Source organism: Bison bison, unplaced genomic scaffold (genome assembly GCF_000754665.1).
Source record: "Bison bison bison isolate TAMUID 2011002044 unplaced genomic scaffold, Bison_UMD1.0 scf7180017864227, whole genome shotgun sequence".
NCBI classification, from domain to species: domain Eukaryota; kingdom Metazoa; phylum Chordata; class Mammalia; order Artiodactyla; family Bovidae; genus Bison; species Bison bison.
The window spans coordinates 2,416,809-2,436,641 of NW_011494799.1; the positions used below are offsets into that span (position 1 = coordinate 2,416,809).

At 37.2% G+C, this 19,833-nt stretch overlaps 1 long non-coding RNA gene across 2 annotated transcripts in view; it reads right to left on the reverse strand.

Annotated features, from left to right (window-relative positions):
- LOC104992882 overlaps nucleotides 1–19,833 on the reverse strand; it is a 174,345-nt gene that overhangs the window by 153,640 nt on the left and 872 nt on the right. The window lies entirely within an intron of this gene.

Genomic DNA, 19,833 nt, shown 5'->3' on the forward strand with positions numbered 1-19,833 from the left:
ACTCTTGAGAGTCCCTTGGACTGCAAGGAGATCCAACCAGTTCATCCTAAAGGAAATCAGTCCTGAATATTAATTGGAAGGACCGATGTTGAAGCTGAAGCTCCAATACTTTGGCTACCTGATGTGAAGAACTGACTCATTGGAAAAGACCCTGATTGAAGGTGGGAGGAGAAGGGGACAACAGAAGATGAGATGGTTGGATGGCATCACCGACTCAGTGGACATGAGTTTGAGTAAACTCCAAGAGTTGGTGATGGAGAGGGAAGCCTGGTATGCTGCAATCCACAGGGTCGCAAAGAGTCGGACACGACTGAGTGACTGAACTGAAATGACTGAGGAGTTTATTAGGGGATAAAGAGAACATATTTAGGCATGAAGAAATATTGATTATTTATTTGAATTGAAAGGTTATATAATACACTTAATTTGTATCAATTCAGGTTAAACGTTTTATGTATAGAGACAGTCTTACCAAACTATAAATACAGGAGAGTTCCTTTAGCCATCTCATACTAACCAAGTCTTATAAGGTAGAAGAGCATGGCATATGGTTGCCTACACTGCATTGTCCACACTATGAAAGGTCTGAACAATCAGACCTACTCAAAAATAATAGCTATCATCTGTCTGCCATGTTCTGTATAACTTCTTTCAATAAAGTTGTATATGTGTGTTTTGGGAGAGGGAGGTTTTGTTGAACTGAAAGTGGGAAGGGAAGATGGGAAGGTGGTTAAAGCAAGGTGTGCATGGGCATGCTGCTGAAGGGTGTCTGGCATCGTCCATATGTTTCCACACATGTCTTAGCCCTCAAAGATGACATTTTTGAGACGTGTAAGGCCAGTTTGTTCTCTTATATGATATTAAATGACTTGTTCAAACTCAAGAACTGGTAAAGAGGACACTTCTTTCCTTCCCCCTCCCTCTTTTCTACCTCATATGCCTATAAAGGTAACTGCTTATCCAGTAGGACATTAAAAAAAAAGTAGTTGATCAGATTACTGAATTGATAACCATAGTGATCATATAAGCATAAAAAGGTGACACAGATCCTTTTGTTAACCCATTCAAAAGATGCTTTATTTTTTCAGTTCAGTCGCTCAGTCATGTCCAACTCTTTGCAACCCCACAGACTGCAGCATGCCAGGCTTCCCTGTCCATCATCAACTCCCAGAGCTTGCTCAAACTCGTGTCCATTGAGTCGGTGATGCCATCCAACCATCTCATCCTCTGTCATCCCTTTCTCTTCCTGCCTTCTATCTTTCCTAGCATCAGGGTCATTTCCAATGAGACAGTTCTTCCCATCAGGTGGCCAAAGTAGTGGAGATCCAACTTCAGCATCAGTTCTTCCAATGAGTATTCAGGACTGATTTCCTTTAGGATACACTGGTTTGATCTCCTTGCAGTCCAAAGGACTCTCAAGTCTTCTCACAGTTCAAAAGCATCAATTCTTTGGGTTTTTTTTTTAACCTTTTTATTTTTTTTTAAATCACCCACTATGAGTTAGGCAAGTAGTGAAGAGTGGTGGGAGAAGTAAAGAAATCGTCTGCCTTGCCTTCAAGAAGTTGACCTATAGGGACAGGGGCTCTGTCCTTGGCTCAGTCCTGAGTTTGGTTCCAGCTCAGAACATGGCATCTACCATTTAGCAGGAAGGCTGTAAATATGTGTTTGGTCAGTGGGACTCAGATTTAGGATTTAGTAACTCAGATTTAAGATTTTGTCCAGTAACAAAAAGAAAGACAAAAATAAGTAATAAGGGATACACAATTGATTGTCAGTATTCTAATTTAGCAAGTAAGGTTATTTAAGAACTATTAATCAGATAGCAATAATAAATGTATATGGACCCAACATTGGAGCACCTAAATAACTAAAGCAAATATTAACAGAACCAAAAGGAGACACATTCTTGTATTTCTGTCTCTACAATAATAGTAGGAGAATTCAATACAATATTACTACAGCAGTAGTAGGGGATTATAATACCCCACTTTCAACTTTGGATAGATCATCCAGACAGAAAATTAATAAGCAAACAGAGTGCTGGAACAATACTATAGACCAAATGTACCTAAAAGACATATGCAACCCATTACATCCTAATAGACACATGCAACACATTACATCCAATAGCACCAGAACACACATTCTTCTCAAACTCACACAGAGCATCATCCAGTATAGCTCATATTTTGGAACACAAAACAAGCACTAACAAATTTTAAATGATTGAAATAAAATTAAGGATCTATCCTGAGCAAAATAGTAAGAAACTAGAAATCAAAACCAGAAGGAAAACGGAAATATTCATAAATGCATGTAAATTAATCTACACACTTCTTAACAGCTGATGGGTCAATGAAGAAACAAAAAGAAAAATCAGAAAGTCTCTTGACACACATAAAAATGAAAAACATGTGAAAACTTATGTGGTAGAGCAGAACCGTATTTAGGGGAAAGTTTACAGAAATAAATACTTACGTTAAGAAAAAGAAAATTTTCATATAAACACCTTTAAAATTTTCATACAAACTACTTTTACACTTCAAGAAATTAAATAGAGAAATAACTAAGCCCAATATTAGCAACAGGAAAGGTATAAAAAGATAAAAGCACAAATAAAGAAATGAAAACAAGAAAGACAATAGATAAAAATCAAGGAAACTAGTTTTTTTGAAAGGTAAAGAAAATTCCAAAATCACTGCAGATGGTACCTGCAGCCATGAAATTAAAAGACACTTACTCCTTGGAAGGAAAGTTATGACCAACCTAGATAGCATATTGAAAAGCAGAGACATTACTTTGCCAACAAAGGTCTGTCTAGTCAAGGCTATGGTTTTTCCAGTGGTCATGTATGGATGTGAGAGTTGGACTGTGAAGAAAGCTGAGCACCGAAGAATTGATGCTTTTGAACTGTGGTGTTGGAGAAGACTCTTGGGAGTCCCTTGGACTGCAAGGAGATCCAACCAGTCCATTCTGAAGGACATCAGCCCTGGGATTTCTTTGGAAGGAATGATGCTAAAGCTGAAACTCCAGTACTCTGGCCACCTCATGGGAAGAGTTGACTCATTGGAAAAGACTCTGGTTCTGGGAAGGAATGGGGGCAGGAGGAGAAGGGGACGACAGAGGATGAGATGGCTGGATGGCATCACTGACTCAATGGACGTGAGTATGAGTGAACTCCGGGAGTTGGTGATGGACAGGGAGGCCTGGCGTGCTGTGATTCATGGGGTCGTGAAGAGTCGGACATGACTGAGTGACTGAACTGAACTGAACTGAAAGAAAATTGACTAATCTTTAGCTAGACTAACCAAGAAAAAAGAGAGAATGCTCAAATAAAATTATAAATAAAATAAGAGAGAATACAACTGACCACAGAAATACAAAGCATCAAAAGAGGTTATTATGAACAATGATATGCCAAAAATTGGATAACCTAGAAGAAATTAATAAAGCCCTATAATACACAATCTACCAAGATTGAATCAAGAAGGAACAGAAAATCTGAGAAGACCAATAAAGACCAAGGAGGTGGAGGCAGTAATTAAAATCCTATCAAGAAAGGATTGTCCAGAACCAGACGGTTTCCCTGGTGAATTCTATTCTAAAGAAGAGTTAACATCAATACTCCTCAAATCCTAACAAAAAAAATTGAAGATACTGAAACACTTCTGAATTCATTTTATGAGGCCAGCATTACCCTGACAGTAAAGACAGGTAAGCACCATATAAGAAAAAAAAAAAAAAAAAAACAACTACAGGCCAAAAATCCCTAATGAATATAAATGAAAAATATTTTGAACAAAATTCTAGCAAATCAAATTCAACAGCACTTTAAAAGGATCATATGCCATGGTTAAATGAGAATGATCCCTGGGATGCCAGTTTGGTTCAATATTTGCAAATCAATAAAGGTGATATACCACATTAATAGAATGAAGAACAATAATCACATGATATTCTCAATAGATGTACAAAGAAACATTTGACAAAACTCAACCCTCTTCTATGATAAAAGCTTTTAAAAATTGTGAACGGGAAAGTTATACATGAATATATATATAAAGGCTATATATGACAAACCCATAATGAACAAAATCAATGGTGGAAAGCTGAAAGCGTCTCCTCTAAAAGTAAGAATAAGATATGGGTGCCTGCTCTTACCATTCCTATTCAACATAGTACTAGAAATTCAAGTCAGAGCACTTAGGCAAGAAAAAAAAATAAAGTCATCCAAATCAGAAAGGAAGAAATAAAATGGTTTCTATTTGTGGATGTTATGATATTACAGATGTAGCAACCCTAAAGAGTTCACCAAATGCTTTTAGAACTACTAAATGATTTCAGTAGTTGAAAGATACAAAATCAGCATTCAAACATCAGTTGCACTACTACACACTAACAATAAAATATCTGAACACAATTTACAATCATATCAAAAGTGATAAAATACTTAGGAATAAATTTAACTAAGGAGGTGAAAGACCTGTACATGGAAAACTGCGACACTGATGAAAGAAGTTAAAGAAGAGACAAAGGAAAAGGTATTTCTCACTGGTGTATAGGCAGAATGTCGTTAAACGGGCTGTACTACGCAACGCCACCTATAGACTGAATAACGTCTCTATCAAAACGCCAATGACATTTTTCACAGAAATAGAAAAAACAATCCTAAGATTCATATGGAACCACAGAAGACCCTGAATACTCAAAAACTTTTTGAGGAAAAAAGAGCAAAGTTGGCGGCATCCCTCCCTCTAATTTCAAATATGCCAGAAAACAATAGAAATCAAAAGAATGGTAGTGGCATAAAACACACACATGGAGTAGATAGCACAGAAATAAACTCACAAATACAGGGCCAATTAATATTTGTAAAGGGAGCCAAGAACACTCAAAGGGGAAAAGACAGTCAAGAAGTGATACTGGAAAAAAACTAGATATTTACCTGCCAAAGAGTGAAATTGGATCCCTACCTTATATCACTTAAAAAAAATAATTTGAAATGGATTAAAGCCTATAATATACTACCTGAAACTATAAAAACCCTAAATGAAAATATGGAGACGCTCTTTGACACTGATGCTGGCAATGAGTTTTTAGATATAGTGCCAGAAGAACAAGCAACAGAGGCAAAAACATACACGTGGAACTACATCAGACTGACAAGTTTCTGTACAGCAAAATAAACAATCAACAGAGTGAACAAGCAACCTACTGAATGGCAAAAAAAAAAAAAAAAATCTGCATCTCATATATCAGATAAGAGGTTAATACCCTAAACATGGAAGGAACTCATACAACTCAATAACAAAAAAATTTTAAAAATTGAGAACAGGACTTGGATAGACGTTTTTCTAAAGAATGCAGGCAAACAGACAAGAGATACATGAAAATACATTGAAAATTCCTAATCATCATGGAAATGTGAATGAGAGCCACAGTGAGATAGCTGCTCACACCTGTGAGAATGGTTAAGTGCCGGTGGGGGTGTGCAGGAAAGGGAAGTTGCTGCACTATTGATGCGAAAGTAAACTGGTCCATCCACTTGGAAAATATATGGAGTTTTCTCACACAATTAGAAACAGAACTATCCTATGATCCCGTCATCCCAATTCTGAGTTTATGTCTTAAGGAAATTAAATTGCTGTCTCAGAGAGAGAGCTGTGGATTTATGTTCATCGCAGCATATTTCACAATACCCAAGACATAAAATTCTAGGGCTTCCCTGTAGCTCAGTTGGTAAAGAATCTACCTGCAGTGCAGGAGACCCGGGTGTGTTTCCTGAGTCGGGAAGTTCCCCTGGAGAACAAATGGCAACCCACTCCAGTATTTTTGCCTCGAGAATCCCATAGAAGGAGGATACAACTTGGCGACTAAACCATCACCACCACCAAGACATAAAATTAATCTAAGTGTTCATCAACAGGTAAATGGATAAAGAAAATGGAATATGATCTGGGCATAAAAAAGAAATCCTGTCACTTAAAATGAACTGAATGGACCTTGAGAGCTTTATGATAAATAAAATAAGTGAGACAGAGAAACACAAGTTCTGTACACTCTTTCTTATATTTAGGATCTAAAATGAAAAGTCAAATTCATAGAAACAGAGTGGAGTACTTGTTGCCAGAGGCTGCAAGTGGTGGGTGGTAGGGAGATGTTGATCAAAGTGAAACATCCAATTGTAAGATAAGTAAATACTGGGGATCAAATGCACAGCATGGCAACTACAGTTATCAATAGTGTATTACTGGCTGGGAAGTTACTGAGAGAGTAAATCTTATGTGCTCTTATAACACACACACAAAATGTTAATTCTGTGAGAAAATGGATGTGCGGGGTTTCCCTGGTGGCTGAGCAGTAAAGAATCCACTTGCAATGCAGGAAACTTGGGTTCGATCCCTGGGTCAGGAAGATCCCCTGGAGAAGGAAATGGAAACCCACTCCAGTATTCTTGCCTGGGAAATCCTGTGACAGAAGAGGCTGGTGGGCTGTGATTAAACAGCAGCAACAATAATGGATGTGCTAACCTTATTGTGGTAATCATTTTGCAAGATATATATCAAATCACCACACTGTATACCTTAAACTTACACAAAGTTACATGGCCATTTTTTTCTCAATAACAATGGAAAGAAAGATAAAGCACAAGTTCAAAAAATTAAAAAAAAAAAAACTTGTTCATAGAGCAGGCTAAAAAAAGAAAAAGAAAATCACATGATCATATCAACAGAAGCAGGAAAAACATTGGATAAAATCGAATCCATTTGTGATTTTTAAAAAATCTAAACTAGGAATGGAGAGTAATTTTCTCAACTTGATAAAGGGTATTTGCAAAGAAAAAAAAAAAAACCCTGCAAATATTCCATGTTCCTTTTATTGCACTTTGCAGATGTTGCATCTTTTACAAATTGAAGAGTTGTGACAACCAGTGTCAAAGAATGTATCAGCACCATTTTTTCCACCAGCATTTGCTCACTCTGTGTCTCTAGGTCATATTTTGGTAATTCGTGAAACATCTTATATTTTTTAATTAGTATCATATTATTACGGTTACCTGTGGTCAGTCATCTTTAATGTTGCAATTGTAATTGATCTGGGCTGCCACAAATCATGCCCTTATATATAAGACTGGAAACTTATTAGATAAATGTCTGTGTTCTGACTGCTCCAACTCGCTGTTCCTCCATCTTTTCCTCTATCTTTGGGCCTCCCTCTAATCTGAGACACACCAATATTAAAATCAGGCCAATTAATAACCTTATAATGGTATTTAAGTGTTCAAGTGAAAGGAACAGTCACATGTCTTTCATTGTATATCAAATGTCTGACTCTTTGCAGCCCCATGGATTGTAGACTTCAGGCTCCTCTGTCCATGGAATTTTCCAGGCAAGAATACTGAAGTAGGTAGCTGTTCCCTTCTCCAGGGGATCTTCTCAACCCAGGGATTGAACCCAGGTCTCCCACACTGCAGGCAGATTCTTTTCTGTCTGAGCCACCAGAAAAGTCCAGAAATGATTGAACTTAGTTAGGAAGGCATATAGAAACCTGAGATAGGCAGAAAGGAAATTAAAATACCTACTCCAGTGAATACATGAATGATAAGAAAGCAAACAGCCTTATTGCTGATATGGAGAAAGTTTCAGGGATCTGAACAGATGATCAGACAGTCATGGAATTCCCTTAAGCCAAAGCCTAATCCAGAGCAAGCCCCTAACTCTCTTCAATTCTATGAACAGTAACAGAGGTGAAGAAGCTGCAGAACAAAAGTTTGAAGCTAGCAGAGGCTGATTCATCCCGTTTAAGGAAGAAGCTATCTTCATAATGTAAAAAAAAACAAGGTTAAGTAGCAATTGCTGATATAGAAGTTGTTACAAATTATCCAGATCTAGCTAAGAAAATGAATGAAGATGGCTACACTAAACACAGATTTTCAGTGCAGCCAAAACATCCTTCTACAGGAATAAAATGTCATCTAGAACTTCCATAGCTAGAGAGGATAAATCAATGCTGAATTCAAAGCTTCAAATTATTGTGGTAATCATTTTGCAAGATACATACATATCAAATCATCACACTGTATATCTTGAACTTACACAAAGTTACATGTCAATTTTTTCTCAATGCCATTGGAAAGAAAGATAAAGTGCAGCAGTAAATTTCAAAAAAAACCTATTTATCATACAAGCAGACTAAAAAGAAAAAAAATCACATGATCATATCAGTAGAAGCAGAAAAAACATTGGACAAATATCTGCAGGGTTTTTTGCTGACTCTCCTATTAGGAACTATTGCAGCTGATGACTAAGTTGAGCTCAATGCTCATTTACTATTCTAAAAATTCTAGGGCCCTTAAGTATCATGAAAACTCAGCAGTGGCCACAGGACTGGAAAAGGTCAGTTTTCATTCCAATCCCAAAGAAAGGCAATGCCAAAGAATGCTCAAACTACCACACAATTGCACTCATCTCACATGCTAGTAAAATAATGCTCAAAATTCTCCAAGCCAGGCTTCAGCGGTATGTGAACCATGAACTTCCAGACGTTCAAGCTGGTTTTAGAAAAGGCAGAGGAACCAGAGATCAAATTGCCAACATCTACTGGATCATTGAAACAGCAAGAGAGTTCCAGAAAAACATCTATTTCTGCTTTATTGACTATGCCAAAGCCTTTGACTGTGTGGATCGCAATAAACTGTGGAAAATTCTAAAAGAGATGGGAATACCAGACCACTTGACCTGCTTCTTGAGAAACCTATATGCAGGTCAGGAAGCAACAGTTAGAACTGGACATGGAACAACAGACTGGTTCCAAATAGGAAAAGGAGTACATCAAGGCTGTATATTGTCACCCTGTTTATTTAACTTATATGCAAAGTACATCATGAGAAACGCTGGGCTGGAAGAAGCACAAGCTGGAATCAAGAATGCCGGGAGAAATATCAATAACCTCAGATATGCAGATGACACCACCCTTATGGCAGGAAGTGAAGAGGAACTAAAAAGCCTCTTGATGAAAGTGAAAGATGAGAGTGAAAAACTTGGCTTAAAGCTCAACATTCAGAAAACGAAGATCATGGCATCTGGTCCCATCACTTCATGGGAAATAGATGGGGAAACAGTGACATACTTTATTTTTGGGGGCTCCAAAATCACTGCAGATGGTGATTGCAGCCATGAAATTAAAAGATGCTTACTCCTTGGAAGGAAAGTTATGACCAACCTAGATAGCATATTGAAAAGCAGAGACATTACTTTGCCAACAAAGGTCTGTCTAGTCAAGGCTATGGTTTTTCCAGTGGTCATGTATGGATGTGAGAGTTGGACTGTGAAGAAAACTGAGCACCGAAGAATTGATGCTTTTGAACTGTGGTGTTGGAGAAGACTCTTGAGAGTCCCTTGGACTGCAAGGAGATCCAACCAGTCCATTCTGAAGGACATCAGCCCTGGGATTTCTTTGGAGGGAATGATGCTGAAGCTGAAACTCCAGTACTCTGGCCATCTTATGCAAAGAGTTGATTCATTGGAAAAGACTCTGATGCTGGGAGGGATTGGGGGCAGGAGGAGAAGGGGACGACAGAGGATGAGATGGCTGGATGGCATCACTGACTCGATGGACCTGAGTCTGAGTGAACTCTGGGAGTTGGTAATGGACAGGGAGGCCTGGCGTGCTGCGATTCATGGGGTCGTAAAGAGTCGGAGACAACTGAGTGACTGAACTGAACTGAACTAAGTATCATGTTAAATCTGTCTGCCCACGCTCTATAAATGGAAAAACAAAGCCTGGATGACAGCACATCTGTTTACAACATGGTTTACTGAATATTTGCAGCCCATTATTGAGATCTACTGCTTAGGGGAAAAAAAAAAAAGATTCCTCTCAAAGTATTTCTTCTCATGGACAATGCACTTGCTTGCCCAAGAGCTCTGATGGAGATGCACAAAGAGATTAATATTGTTTTCATGCCTGCTATCACAACATCCATTCTGTAGCCTATGGAATCAAGGAGTCACTTTGACTTTAAAGTCTTATTGTTTAAGAATATATGTGAGGCTATAGCTGCCTCAGATCCTCTGATGGATCTGAGAAAATTCAATTTAAAACATTCTGGATAGGATTTACCATTCTAGTTGCCATTGAAAACATTTGTCCTTCATGGAAGAGGTCAAAATATCAACATACACAGGCGTATGGAATAAGTTGATGCCCATTTTCATGGATAACTTTGATGTGTTTAAGACTTCAGTGCAGATGTGGTAGAAATCACAAGAGAACCAGAATTAGAGGTGAAGTCTGAAGATGTGACTCAACTGCAATTTCATGCTAAAATTTGAACAGATAAATTGCTTCTTATGGATGAACAAGGGAAATGATCTCTTGCAAGAGTCTACTTCTGGTGAGAGTGCTACAAAGACTATTGAAACGACAACAAGGAACTTAGAGTATTACATAAGCTTAGGTGATAAAGCAGTAGCAGAGTTTGAAAGGACTGACTCCAACCTTGATGGAAATTCTACTGTAGGTAAAACAGCCCTGCATGTTACAGAGAAATCTTTCATGAAAGGAAGAGTTGATAAATGCAGCAAAATTTATGGTGTCTCATTTTAAAAACTGCAACAGCCACCTCTACTATGATGTCCTTCAGTAGGTGAATGGATATATAAACTGTGATGCATCCAGAGACTGGAACATTATCCAGCACTAAAAAGAAATGACCTATTAAATTAGGAAAAGACACAGAAGAATTTTCAATGCATATTACTAAATGAAAGAAGCCAATTTGAAAAGACTACCTACTGTATGACTCCGGGTATGATACAATAATAAAATCAGTGGTCACTAGAGGTGACCATGGGGGGCGCCCCTGGTGGCTCAGCAGTAAAGAATCTGACTGCCAATGCAGGAGACATGGGTTTGATCCTTGGGTAAGGAAGAGCCTCTGGAGAAGGAAATGGTAACCCACTCCAGTATTCTTGCCTGGGAAATCCCATGGACAGAAGAGCCTGACGGGATGCAATCCATAGGGTTGAAAAAGAGTCGGACACAACTTAGTGACTAAACAACAACAAGGGTTGGCCATGGGGGAGAAAGATGACTTGGCAGAGCACAGAGGATTTGAGTGCAGTGAAAATACTTTTATATGATGCTGTAACAATTAATAAGTGTCACCATAGATTAGTCCAAATCCATAAACTGTACATCACCTTGGGTGAATGAACTCAAAGATAGATGATGAACTTTTGGCGATTATGATGTGTCAATATTCAGTAATCCCGGCGGGGGTGGTCGGGGGAGGTGTGGAGAGGGATACTATTCTGGTGAGTAATGTTGATAATGGGGGAAGCCATGTATGTATGAGTAGAGGGGTATAAATCTCTGTTCCTTCTTTACAACCTTCCTAAAACTGTTCCAAAAATTATCTTTAATTTTTTAAAACTATCATCTACTATTACCATTATTTTGAAATCTCCTCCAGAACTTGGGCGGATAGGGCAAGCTGGTCGCACTCCGAGCCAGTGGCCGATTCAGCTTCTCTTCTCGCCTATGTTCCTTCTACAGTGTAAAGACTTGGCCAACACTTCTTTGGACACTGGGGCCGCTCTGCCCATCTCTGCCCACCACCACCCTCAAAGGTGTGCAGACTACTGGACCTGACATCTGGACCTGAAGGGTTGAAGGGCCAAATTATATAGCTTTTCTTTCTACATTACTAAATATAAATGACACTCTTGGTTAGTCTTCATGGACACAGGATCTATGGAAGACATCTGGAATGATTAACCAAGTTATACACGAGAGTGTATACCTTACGATTCAACAAAAGGTGCATTTGTATTATGTGTTTATTATGCATTTTTTTATGTGCTATGCTTAATAATTAATGTAGTTTTTTTGATATTTTTGATATATGATAATTGGATTAGAACATCAAATATATGACTGAGTTCATGGTGGCACTTGAAATGTCCATGGTCACTTTTGGAGACTGCTAGTGAAAATGTCTTTATTCTGAAAACTAGTTTTTAATGAAATGTTTAATAAAGAGTGTTTAATTAAATGTGACCCAAATTTCCTTTTATTTTGTCCCTAATAAGCTTAGACCCATCCTGAAAAAATGAGGTGAACTGGACAGCACTGACAAAGTCAAATCAGCTCATCCATCTCACAACTCATGCAAGAACTCTAATAGTACCAACAGGAGTGTCCTGGGGTCATGATGGACAGATGGAGCTGCACCCCTTGTCTGGTTGATTTCTCCTTGGCAGCCATGGAGGCAGATCTTAGAAAAGAAAACTGGAGCAGCATAATGAACCAGAAGGCGCAACAGGCTCATCTCTAAATCACACTCATCCAGAGAAAGCTCTAAGCAGTGAGATTTGCAAACTTTTAAGGTGTCCACTCTCAGATGATGAGGGTTCTAAAACAAGCAAAGTGCTAGAAACTCAGACATAGAGAACCAGCTTGATGTGGTTAAAATTACATCATTTCAGGAACTTCATCTCTAATATCTTTAGTATATAATATCCAAAACCCAGAGCACTAAAATCATAATGCCAGTTGGTAGAAAAGTTAACAATAAAAATATAAGAAAATGATAATAATACAGATGTGAAACCAACAATGAAATCGTGAACAGCAACAATGACTTTCGGATTATGAGTGTGCTGCCTCTAAGCCAGGCTCTGTCCTACATACCTCGTTAAATTCTGATAAACACCGTGATTATCCTTATTTCACTTGCGAGGTAACCAGCGACCACAGATAAGTTTAGTAGCTTTCCCATAAGCAGCAGACATGGGATTTGAACCCAGTTGTGTCTGACTCAAATCCTGTGTTAACACTGGAACCCCTTCCTTCTGTCGATTACATTCTCAGGAAGAAGCGGCAAATTATGAGAAAAAAAAAAAAAACTTGGTATTTTATTTCCAATGATAAAAATTCATTTTTTCAAGGAAAGGGGCCAGCACTTAATCAGGATTTGCCAAATGCCATCAAGCTCATTTTCACAATGGTAATATCTACTTGACAACCAGAGATAAAAGTGATCTTCTTTGAAAACGAGGCCACAATCCAGATAAAATAAAAATGTCTGATACAAGGTAAGCTTTAATTTAATTTAAGTCTTGGTAAACAGCTTGCCTAAAAATGACTTTTGCAAGTCACGTACAGTTTTTCAATCTGTCATTTTGTATTGACCTTCACAGGCCTGAAATATATTGCACTGGACTTGTGAAGCTTATGAGAATGATATTAAAGTTGGTAATATTTTTAAAATCTTATTTTATATCCACTCTCACTTTTACTTCACTGTGTACAGTTCTTGGGAGGAATGATTTTATAGAGTGTTCTTAGATATCTGCCAGTTTTCTTGTTAATTAGAATTTATGGAAGTTGATTCAATAAATAACTGTAAAGGTAGAATGTTTATTCAAGTCAAATGCAGCGAATCACATATCAAAAGAATAGTCCCCACAATATTTCAATGCTAGGTAGTATGTTTTAAGGTTTTAAGAAAGTGTGTTGAAGGCCTAGCATTCAGCTTATCAAAATTTGCATATGCAAGTAGGATTTGGAATAACTTACTTTAAATTTTTTCTTGTTGAATATAACTCTTTTATAATATAATCTATTTCTTCTATCTCAATTTTCACTTTTCAGAAATCTCATCATAGAAATTGATCTTCTTTAAGGTGTGGTACCTTTTGCTTCGTTGGCCAATGTGGAGCTCAATTCAGCATCATACATTCATATTTCATACATATTTCACTTTATAGTCAGCAATCCTCTACTAATTTGGGGAATAATCAGTTGCTGAGATAATCAATAACATGCTACATAAAAAAATAACATATAAACAATATAAATATGAAAATGATGTTAAGAAAACACTAGGACGTGTGGTATGCACAATTAGAATCTTCTAGAAGTGGAAAATTATACACTATAGTACTGTAGTCTTTCTAAGTAAAAATTTTTTAAAAACTACAAGGTGTTTTATAATCACAAGTAAAATAATAAAACTCTTTTTGGGGGGTGTCATGTCTTTAAATTTCATTTTAATAGACTATATTAATTACCTAATCATTGATTTGTATTTAAAAAAAATGACTTCAAATTGACTTTTTGATAAAGATACCTAGAAAAGTAGAAAGGAAAAGATTTTCTATTGTAGAATTCTAGTCCAAGAAGATTACTAGTTAACAGGGTGGCTAAAACAAGAATACTTTTAGACTGCAAAGCCCCACTCCTTTTTATAGTTAGCCATAGGGGGATGGGTGCCACATATATAAGAGACTAAAGCAAGAAAAACAAAGAGAAGTGATTCAGTAACAGAAGACCCAGCACAGCAGACTGGTGGAGCGTAGTTCTGAAGGGAGAGTCCAGAAGGACAGCAGTGCCCAGATGATAAGGGTTGCTGGTCTAGAAGGAGGTAGAAGTTTCCAGAATGAAAGTCTTGAAAAAGTAACTGACGTATATATAAATGTCTTGAGAGGAGACTGCCAGAGAATTTAATGATGACTTAGTGGAGACTACCTAGAAAGTAAAAGAACAAAAAAATTACACTAAATTAAAAGCAAAGGAATTATTAACTCTATGAAAAACAGAAAATGTGTAAGAAAAGGTGTGTTTATTCCCTAGCACAGTCTTCAGCAAAACTTATTAATAGTATTACACACTGAATATCAATAAAAAAAATAACAGTATTAAGAATATTAAAGATGTAAGTATAGTTGGGGGCTGGGGTAGTAAAGAGAGATAAATCTTCTTCTTCTTTTGTGGAAAGTCCATTGATAATGCCCCAAATTCAAATAACTCTAAGAGGGAGGAGAAGAGGAAGAAGTAGTTGTTAAGACATAGCAATACAAACATGTTGCTTACAGATAGGAAAGTGAATTCTGAAGAAATATAACAGAAATGTTGGAGGCAGCTGCAATTATGAAAAGGGAAATGAAGGGTTGAACCAGGAATGGTCATTCTTAACATTTTGGAATCAGATATTTGAAACTACTGCAAGTGTAAGTAACTACACTACATATGGTCGGCCTTGTGTATAAAAGCATTTTATTTAGGAGAGCAAGGTAGAGAGTCCAAAGTTTAGTCTGTGGAGAATCATCAAATTTCAAGACATTCAGAATTTTTAATAAGCTATGTTATCATTCTATCAACAGAATACATGTCCTGTACCAAAATAACATTACATCTACTTGCTATTCATATAGACTATGCATCTGACACAGTACACATTTTTAGGTCTCACGTGCATTTTAGCAGTCATTTAGCCCTGAAAACTCAAAAACATGTGAGCCAGGCTCTTCAAACTTGGTTTTACTGGCACAGTGGGATCACAGTTTTCTGAATGAAATATATAAAAACAAACACCTCGAGGTTTCACAAGTAGAAAACCATCCGTATCACAAGGTCGATTTTAATAGAAGTCTCAGTATTATAAAGCTCATAATTTTATTACAGCTGATGTACATTCCAAATGATGTACAATAAACTTTCAACTTCCTTCTTTTATGCCTTTAACTCAAAAACTATACTGGAGCTTGTTCATCAGGTACTCATCAGATGGGGATTTAGAGATGAATAATGTAACCAAGGTGTCTGTCTCATGGTTCTGCTCACTCATTAAGTATGATATACTGAAATTCTCAGAGAAATGCTAAAATTCCCTTATTTATGTTTTTATATTCCTCAGCCAAACAATGTTCTCAAATTAAGATCACTAGATTGGTTTCTTTAATTAAAGGTTAAAAACCTGTTTCAATTTAGGTGCAGTCGATTAGAGACAGAATATGAGGAAAATGCATGGCTCCATATCCACGAAAAGACTTTCTCCAAGTACTTTTAATACATCTTACTTGGAACCTAGAATTCCTTTTCCTCTGGGAATAATACCAGAATGAGAGCAGCTAATACATTGAGTGTGTTTGGTGTTCATAGGAACCTATCGCTTATGTATTTTTTATTGGCAATAATCACGTGTGTATATTTGGACATGCAAATGTATTCAAATCATGCTTTGTGTCAAAAAAAATTAATAGTATAGTCAATTAGGGTAGTTTAAGTTTTTCTTTTCTTACTTATTTCTAAAGGCACATAGAGCACTAAAAATACAGATGCATGCCCAGAGGTTCCAGGCAGCTTATGTTTCAGCATGAAATTCGATATTTGATGGTATATTATTTTCTCATTCCCATCAACATTTTTTGCATGAACTGCATTATGCATAGCCTAGGATTTGGGAAGGAGGTGTACAAATTAAATCTCATTGCTGTGAACAATTTGCTTCCAGGTACAATGCCAAAAAAAGAAAAAAAAAAAGGACTTTTGCAGTAAAGGCATTTCAATGTAAATCTATTAAAATCTATTGTAGTAAAGAGCTTTGAAAAACTAAACTTTTTTAAAACATTATTTTGAATCAAATACAATATTGTAAAATAAACAAATATGGACAAGCTCTGTCTTGGACATATTACTGCATATGTAGGACTTTCTTATTTCAAAAGAATGGGACCTTTTTTGTAAATGCTCTTTTCTAAAATGTGGGAGAACAATGTCCGTTCCAAAGTAGATTTTGCACAGTCTCTGCATTCTCAAAATTATTAACTTGGTGAATCAGTGCATCCCTTCACAGATATTGTGAGGAAGACTGGTCCCACTCCCTGTCCAAAGTTTCACACAAGATTCATTAGTAAATTTTTTATTTTTTAGATGAAATCAATAAACCCAGTCAATGCTCAATTGTCTTATGTAAGATGTATGATACAAACAATTATAACCAAAAAAAAAAAAAAAGTGGTATATTTCATTACAGTTTACACAAAGGAGTTTGGTCCATACTTCTACCACATATACACGATACACATTTTGTAACTGAACAGTTCCCCTCTCCAAAATCACCATAATAATTTTTTAAATGTATAATTAGAGCACCTGCCTCAAATTCTTTGAAAGGTTTTTAGTTCCTTTCTTGGGAGAAGTGATTCTGGCTGTTTCTTTTTTAATCAAAGCTACTTTGCTAAATTGCTTTCCAACCAGACCTCAGAATATTAGCTGAGGCTGGCCCTGGCCTTGTTGCGATTTGAATATTAACAGTCATAGTTTTACAGCCGCTCCATGTTGAGTAATGCACTGCAACTCCCACAATTCAGCCGTCCTTCCTTCCCTTCTCTGGCTGGCCCTGGCCCTTGGAATGTTTGCGGGGTGTCACCGTGAATGTGCTCAGAGCAGAGTTATATGGCATCATTTGGAGAAACATTGCGTTAATAACCAGAGTTCAAGGGCAAAGGATATAAACGGAGCAAATTACAAGTCTGAACAGATATATAGCTTTTGCTAAAAGGGACATGGGCTGCTACTTTATTTACTGGCCACCGGTTCACTTGTGGAAGGTGCCGGAATGCACGAAGGCATTTTTAAATGATCGCATCACAGTTTAAGAAAACAACACAAATTTTCAGGCTTGAAAGAATGGCAGTGCAAAAATCAACGGGTCTGAGTTTCCTAATCAGAGAATACGACTTGCTATAAAGTACCTCAAGTTTCCGAGGTAATTTCACAGATGATAATATCATTTTATATGCCCCCATGAAGGTACGGTGGAAAAAGCCTTCTGGAAACCTAAATTCAGTAGATCATTTTAAATTGCAACCTGACTCAATGTTGTCCAAGATTTCTTGCTATGATTATTTTAACCTGGGGTTACCACCTTAGTTCAAAATTAACACCATGAAGGAGTGATTTGTAAAAACACTCTTTTATTTTTATATATGGGGGCTTCAGGGCTACCCGAAATAATGAAATAAAAATGAAACCAATAATGAAATAAAAAGGGAACCAAAAAATTCAGAAGAAGGGAAGCCAGAAGAATTTTTTTTAAAAAAGGACAACTTTGTTAATAATCAAAAAAGAAATAATTTTCACCTTCTAATTACCAAATATTTTAAATAATATTCTGAATAATACTGAGTAAACTGTAAAATATGTGGCCTAATATTTTCCTATTGGTAGGATGGAAGGCTACATTTTTTTTTTTTAGTAAAATAGCTTGGAAACTATTATGAAACTATCAAAATGTCCATAAATCATGGCTTATTTACTCCATTAAAATTTATTTGAAATCAATAAATTCAAAAATGAAAATTTTGCTTTAAGATGTCCCTTACTGTAGTATCTACTTTACTGAAATCTAGAAGCAACCTGCATATCCAACAATGGGGAAATGGTTAAGGAAATTACATACATATGCCCCATAAAATATATTATTATTAAAACTGATAAATAGGGCTATTCTCTACTACCAATAATTAAAAAAAAAACTACTTTGACATTATACAAAACAACCCCACAGGATTCAAATGTGCTCTTTTATAAAGTATTTAAGCATCCAGAAAAAATATTTTTTTACAAAATGCATGGATTTATGTGTATACTTGTTTCTTTTCTTTTTCGGTATATACTATCAGTGTTAGCCTGATGGGATTATTAGGTTTCCTTTAATTTTTTTTTTCTGTTTTCTAAAGTTAGAACATTAAAATATAGCATTTAAAAGAGAAATGCATGCAAGTTCTTCTTCGCCCTGATCACTTTTCAACCACAGTGAGATAAAGCACATCTTTGTGACATGGTTCAGTCTCACTTACTGATATTTTAAACGTGGCTTTCATTTTGTTACTGGTGTAGTGGGGAGGCAGAGGGGGTTGGTGACTGCTCTAAAGCACAATTAGAACACTTCCCTCACACACACACACACACACACATATATATATATATGTATGTATCTATGTATAAAGCCACTATATTCTCTAAACTCTTTTGCTCTCAGAGGTGACTGCATCAGCGTTCAGCCAGGACTGCATTATTCCTGGACACGAGATGTATTACCGTCAGCTGGCCGCTTGTACAGGACGAAATGCTCACGGTGAACCGACCTGTCCTTCAGTTGCCAAAAAGCCCAGATGATACAATAGCTCTCTACCAGTCCCATCTCCATGATGCTTCACGATATATTTTTTCCTGTTAACCCGTCTGTCTGCTTCAACCCTCGCTCTCAAACTAATGAGTTTTAAAAAGGACACTTCTTAAATCGAATTGCCTAAAACCACTCGTTGTCATCTTTTTGCAAGGATAAACAAACATATTCAAATTGCTCGTGACTTTTAAACACGTAAGAGCCAGACAAATTATGAAAATTTTACACGTTCTAATCTGCAGAGGATATCTCTAGAACACGTCTATCTCATTTTATTCTTTTTTGAAATTAAGTTCTGTTAAACATTTAATATCCAATTGCCTTATCCTGCACAGACCATCTAAAATGCATCCCCCTCCACAATTTTTTTAAACGTATTTTCAATGATTTGCTATTTCCTGAGATGAAAGGATGCAACTGTTCAGGTCTGATTTCATACTGCTTCTCAGATCCTGATAGAGCATCATTCACAGACAAGACAAACAGGAGTTAGAAGCTGTTTGGGAAGGGGAGGCTTAGGGGTTGTTCGGATGGCAAAATGATTTGTCAAACGTCAATCCAAAATCCTGCGAGGTTCTTGGCACTCCACTTTCCCAGAGCGCGTTTTGCTTTCTCCCACAGAGATGGACTAGAAACTCATCTTCAAAATCTAAACGTTCCCAGCCCGGTTCTTTTGTGCCTGCGTCTCGCTCTCCCGGCTCCGGCCGGCAAGCTCCGAGCTTGCGCGTTTTTACCTTCCGCTCGCCCAGCCGTTCGGACCCCGGCGGGAGACAGGCCATCCATCACCCACCCGGCTCCCGCCCGGCTCGCCGCCGTGGCCAGTCGGGCGGCAGGTAGGGCCACACCTGCGGCCG